The following is a 7283-nucleotide window of genomic DNA, read 5'->3' on the forward strand; positions in this document are numbered from 1 at the left end:
CATCATAAAAGAAATAAAGTCCAGAATAGTCTAAGAGCTAGTGAACCCTCCGACTAACGGTCGTCCTGTAAGGCTAGAAATTTGTATAGTGATAATTCATAGCACACCAAGGATAAAAACCATGACCTGGCAGGCATCAGCCGTGCACGTGTATCTACCAGGTGAATCGAAAAGTGCAAATTTAGGGGGTAAAATAAACTTTCTCCTGTAAAATTTAAATTTAAGTATGTGTTTGAGTAAGTCATTTAGAAGAAATGTGTACAATGACAGGAGATTCTGAAGAGCATAAGACCTTGCCAGGCGAGGGGAAAGATTATGGGTTTTTCCTAAAATTATTTTTTTTGCATCGAACAAAGTTTTTTTAGGTTTTTTGAATCATTCCAAACAAAAAAGGTCTTTGGTGATTTTTCTCTCAAGTTAATAGTTTTTGATATATAAGCGATTAAAAATTTTGAAAATTGCGAAATCGGCCATTTTTAACCCTAAATCGGACATTTAACTAAAAATTTCAATGTTGCCAAGGTAGGTAGATATTTTGTAAACATTGATTGATGAAATCCCGAAGAGTTTTTTGCAATACAATATCGAAAACCCCTTTGTTTTTTAATTGCTAATCAAGCGGGCGCGACACTGTAGTATAAATGAGGACGTTTGAGTTTGCATAAATTCATTATCTCGAGAATGGGCAAATTTGAAGAGAAATCCTCAGACAGGTCGATTTTTATTTTTAAATTAGGACTTTTTGGCATATATATAATACTAGTGACGTCATCCATCTGGGCGTGATGACGTAATCGATGATTTTTTTAAACGAGAGTAGGGGTTGTGTGATAGCTCATTTGTAAGGTTATTAAATTCTCTATTCAGTAATATAAACATTAACATAATTATTTATGCAGGGTGTACAAAAAATTTTTTCTTCTTTTTGTCTAAATTAATTTACTAAAAAAATTTTTTTTGTACACCCTGTGAGAAATAAATAACCTTTCAAATAAGCAATTACACAACCCCTACCCTCATTTAAAAAAATCATCGATTACGTCATCACGCCCAGATGGATGACGTCAAATTTGCCCATTCTCGAGATAATAAACTCAAACGTCCTCATTTAGGCTACAGTGTCGCGCCCGCTTGATTAGCAATTAAAAAACAAAGGGGTTTTCGATATTGTATTGCAAAAAACTCTCCGGTGTTTCATCAATCAATGTCTAAAGAATATCTACCTACCTTGGCAACATTGAAATTTTTAGTTAAATGTCCGATTTAGGGTTAAAAATGGCCGATTTCGTAATTTTCAAAATTTTTAATCGCTTATATAACAAAAACTATTAACCTAAGAGAAAAGTCACTAAAGACCTTTTCTGTTTGGAATGATTCAAAAACCTAAAAAAACTTGTTCGATGCAAAAAAGATAATTTTAGGAAAAACCCCTAATCTTTCCCCTCGCCTGGCAAGGTCTTATGCTCTTCAGAATCGCCTGTCATTGTACACATTTCTTCTAAATGACTTACTCAAACACATACTTAAATTTAAACTTTACAGGAGAAAGTTTATTTTACCCCCTAAATTTGCACTTTTCGATTCACCTGGTAGATACACGTGCACGGCTGATGCCTGCCAGGTCATGGTTTTTAGCCTTGGTGTGCTATGAATTATCACTAGACAAATTTCTAGCCTTACAGGACGACCTTTAGTCGGAGGGTTCACTAGCTCTTAGACTAGAAGACTCCAATGGGCAGGACACCTCAGAAGACATTCTGACCAAACAACAGTAAGACTGGTGTGGGAGGAAGTCTCAACTGGAAGAAGACCACGCGGACGTCCTCGACTCCAGTGGCGAGATAATATAGCAGGAGATCTGAACACTATGGACGTGGAGAATTGGATAGAGGTTGCTCAAGATAGAGAACAGTGCGGAGGCATGTTGTCGAATTGGCTAAAACCCACGAAGGGTTGTAACGCCACGGAGTAAGTAAGTAGAGGTAACCATCCTAAGCATTTATCTAGTTGCATGGAGAATTTGGTCCAATTGGTTGTTTTGAGATTCCAACTTGGTCGTGGAGTGGTAGTAATTAGAGGTATTTGTGTACCTGCTAGGATTTGGCCGTTGTTATCATTCTAAAGGACTCTCAAATTAGGATTGTATTCCTTGGCATCAAAACTAAGCGAGAGGTTTTGGTTCTCTGACCATCCATCTAGTGGGTTCTCGTTAGTGTCAGTCTCTGCGCCTAAATTGCTTATAGCGGCTGTTGTAATCACCTACATATTGCAGAGTGATGGTGTATGCAGAATTAGACAAAAGAACCAAAATGACCATCTACAGAACTTTGATTAGACCCGTAGTAACCTATGGTTGTGAAACCTAGTAATGGCGAAAAAAGATGAAGCCCAACTCAGGACATTCGAAAGAAAGATACTGAGAAAAGTATATGGCCCGGTGCAAGAGGACTACGGCACATGGAGAATCAGGAGAAACGACGAGGTTAATGAACTGAATGAAGGGTATGACATTGTAAGATTTGTGAAAAGTCAAAGACTGTCATGGCCGGGACATGTTCAGCGACAAAGAAGATGTTACAGTGGAAGCCGGAAAAAAGGAAGGCCCAGGACGAGATGGTTGGATGACGTGGAAGACGATCTGAAAACTATGAATATAAGACAATGGAGGAGAAGGGCCCAAGAGAGATCTGAATGGAAGGACATAGCCAGACAGGCAAAGACCCATCTAGGGTTATGATGCCAAAAGAAGAAGATGGTGTATGCAGATGTCATGGGCTGGCCAGAGTGTAGCTGGTGCTTTGTAAATGTTATCAACCCTAGATGTTTTCATTTTTCATGTTTTCAATTTTTACCACGACGCTCTGGATTTCGTCGTCAGTGGAGCCAGATAATATAAAGAAGGCTTTAGCTTTGATTACCATATTATGTTGCTACGCGTAAGATGGGTGATCGGTTGCTCCTAACAATTCGTATCCTGATATTTTATCCCGTTTTAAGTTGCTCGTCAGTTTCACAATGAGTTATGTGTGTGGGGGCCTCTAAAATTCATATAGGCCCCCACACACATAACTCCCGATCTTAAGACAAATCTACCCGATTTAAGACAAACCCCCGAGATTCGAAATTAAATAAAAGCCTTTGTACTTTTATCTTCTATAATTAGCTTTTAAGTAAAAAGAGTTAACAGCTTGCAAAATTATTAAATGACGAAAAATTAGCCGTATATCTCTAAAATGGATAGTTCTAACACACCGCGTATAATTAAAATGTTAGTAAATACCATAATCCGGAATGTAAAACGTGCATTACAGTATTTCTTGTCAAACTTATTATTACCACTACACGGTATCTTAAAAAGGTTCCCTATTTACCGGCGGTGCAAAAAACCACGCACATCCAACCGATATCAGTGATATTCTTCTGAATTCTGAATACTAAAAATCTTTTACGACGCTCACTGCTCACTGCACGAAAATTCTCGGCTCGGTACCTATAACAAGGTTAAATTCTTCCCACCGTATAAGCGAAGGTTTTTGTATATTCAACAAAACAACAACGCAATTATTATCAAAACAGAACGTATATATCTGAGTAGAAGAATGTGTCCATTCTGCGTTTTTGAAACTCCTAATATAATAACTATTTTTGACTATAGGGTGGTTCTTCAAACCGGAGAACAATTAATCAAATATTTAAATGGCTCGAACAATCTGTATAGCGACTAGATCGATGTTGTTACCTTTTAAAAGTTTTGATAAGTTTTAGCTTTTGAAGCAACTTATGCTTTCTACGTTTATATGACAAATTAAGACTACAGGTCCGAGATTTCTTGTCAGCGAAAATTGTCATCGAAAAAATCAGCGGATATGTCAAAGAACTACGTTTTGTTCATTTTTTTGTTTTCAAAGAAATTTTCGGTAGCTTAAATTTTATTATATAGTATTCTCCTAGTAAAACTAGTTCTTCTAGAAGCTACCAGATTGTTCGAGATTTTTGTACACAACGCCTACCGTATTTCGTTTTATAGTTAATTTAGTCAACGTTCTTATAAATAAAACTCAAGTTTTGGTTTTTCATTTATAACATTTTATTGTAAAAACAAAACAATAGTTGTATAATTTAAATGTATATTTAATAGAATAACTTAAAGACTCCGTCTCCAGCAAATTCACTCTCTCGATCATAATAATTTCACACATACACACAAAAATATTTATAAATTTAATTCCTAGTTATCACCTACTAGAACGAGGACTATGGCGTAACAATTCATTTGAATATAACAAGTTACAATTACAATAAGTTGGTATAGTAGCTCAAACGATACAAGCTTTGAGTTCAAATGAAAAGGTTTCTATGATTGATACATACTTCGATTGATATGGCTTCATTAAATACGGAACCTATTTATCATGGTATAATTATTCAGTTTCACTGAAAGCTAAAACAATAATAAATGCCTAAAACAAACGATCCCCGAATTGGAAGAAGAAGCAACAATATTGGATTGAAAATGAATATGAATAAGATTGAAGGTATTATTTAACAGTGTCTAAACAGTGTATTATTATAATTGTAATATATTAGTTTGTTATGTATTTAGAGTTAGAAATACAGGAAAAATTGAAAAAACAAATTTGTTTGTTTTTAAAATAACAAAATGTCTGGCTAATTGGCTCGGCCAAGGCCATCAAATTCACACAAAAAAAAAGATTGAACGTATGTGCAGAGAGGAGATGAACAAAATGAACTTTTTATCTGGCTTATTTGCAACGGCCTAACAAGCCGTTCCCTAAAAGCTCGCTTAACATCACACAAAAGTGACATGAAAAAATCTAAGCATTCCTATGCATTGGTCCACCGTAACGTTTACCAGCTGAATGCCAAACCTGTAAATATAAATTAATAATATAATAAAATAAATAATATAATGGTTTATACTCTCACTGCTGACGCAGATATGCAGAAAATTTGAGAATTCTATTATCAAATAGAAATAGTGGTAAAAACAACAAAGAAACACGAAAGAATAATAATTATGGGAGACTTTAATGCCAAAGTTGGACAGAAGATAATGCAAAACATTAACGGAACTTTTGGCTTGGAGAGAGAGGAATCAAAGAGGTGAGGGTCTAATCGAATTCTGCCAAAAAATAACCGTTATTACAAATACCCAACAGTAACAAGATGGGACGCAGAAGAATAAGAGAGATACATCAGTGATCATTTTTAAGATGCATCTCAAGAAAATGCTACCCAAACACATACTACCTGTGGCAACCAGTTAGACAATACAATAGTATTTTGTATTTTGACAACGAAACCCGATTTGGGCTTCGAAACGTTAATAAATTCATTTTTTAGTAAAATTGTGGCTTATTTCCCATAAAAAATACGTAATTATAAAAATGCCACAAGGAAATAGCTTCAGAACAACAGTTAGACAGAGGTCCCAGTGTAATGACATCAGAAGTCAGAAAAGTGATACAGCGAGTCAAAAATAATAAATCAGCTGAATCACATCAAATCTCTGCTGAGCTACTTAAACTTTTGGTCGAGGAAAACATTTACCTACTTAACACGTTGACGGACAGTGCGTCAAATGTATAAGCAAGTGTTGTGACACTATATGTATTTTGCAAAGAGAATAGTTTATGGAAGCAATGAGGTTTTTAAGATTTTTTGTAAACATGTCAACGGCGGATCCAGGACCGATTTTCGGGAGGGGCCATGAACTTTTTTGGGGCGGGTTATCTGGTGATAATTTTTTAAAATTAGGGTTACAATGGTGAATTTTAAGGTACTTTTCACACACTTTTGAGTACCATAAAGACACTCAAAACGTATCGTTATTAAAGTAGTATTAAAGTCAGCACCGATTCTTACACATTTCTTCGGATAGAAGTGTAGTTCTTTCAACAAGTTTAATACCATTTTTCCCAATGCTTCTTCTGTCAGGCCTTGTTCGTCCATTTTTATGTTCTCGTCAATGAACCTGACAAAGTCTAGCTAGACGAATGTGTGTGACGAGTTGTGTATGTATTTCAAATTTAGAGAAAGTTGTTCCACGTGGGATACGTCGGTCGTTTCGTCAAATATGACAGAGTAATAATTTGCACGTTGAAGCTGATTAATTATTTGTTCAATTATTTTTTTACCACAACATGTTATCAATAATTTATTTTGACTAGTGCTAATAATGTATGTTGCTTGGGAAGATGATAGGTGTTGTTTAAGAGTCTTATCTCCTGACGTGATTTTAGTCCTTAACAGTTCCCCTCATTGTTAGGTCCAGCATCTTCATCCAGAAGCAGGAGGCCATCATTACGATGGCCTCTTAGAGGAATATTTTGTCGACCTAAGAACACTATACGACACTACTATTGGTCGTAGTCTTGCTCTGTTTTCTTGTATCTGTTTAGACCTCCGAGAGTCTATCTGGTTAATTACTGACTTTTGTGGGTTGCGATAACTTTGTAGAAAATCCAGTCCAACCTGAACTCACTCCTTGTGGTATGATGTTTTTTCATGGGTTGATATGGCTCCATCTTTGCCCATGAGTTTGGCGAAAGACGTTAAAGGTTTCGTGACAAGGCCTTGGGCTGTTATTCTTTTATTGCGACCATATTTTTCATTAGAAAAATAAAACGCAATACATACTTGTACAACAATCCCTTTTGACTGTGCGAAAGTACCAACCAACACCTTTGTTGTAAGTGCTGGTGACCCAAGTATCCCTCCATTTCTTTTTGATTCTTTGTGTGTACAAAGTATTGAAATTGATACGATTTTGATGGCTGGCAAGGTCGTTCTAACAATTGGCAATTTGTAAAATTATCAACATTTTGATTTACAAAATATTCTATGTCATTCTTGAAGCTTCCGTTACTCCTTTTGTTCAATTCTAGTCCAGAAAATATATTAATCCCCTGTTTTGTACATATATGTATATGTTCAATTCTTGAATGGACTAATGTACTAATTCTTGGAGGGGGCCATGGCCCCCTCTCCCTGGATCCGCCCTTGAAACATGTGTACGAAGACCAAAGACGTCGTGTCACATTTCATATTGTTCGTCCGCTATAACTTTTCCCATGCGTCACGATTCATTTTCAAACAAATGACGTCAAAACATAAAGTGAAACGAACGTCGATGTGTATATACATTTTGTATACTGTATACTATATATATACTACACATATCGGCGTACGTTTCAGTTTATGTTTTGACTTCTGTTTGAAAATGCATCGTGACGCATGGGAAAAGTTATAGCGGACGAACA

This window comes from Diabrotica virgifera, chromosome 4, assembly GCF_917563875.1.
Source record: "Diabrotica virgifera virgifera chromosome 4, PGI_DIABVI_V3a".
Classification (NCBI taxonomy): Eukaryota; Metazoa; Arthropoda; class Insecta; order Coleoptera; family Chrysomelidae; genus Diabrotica; species Diabrotica virgifera.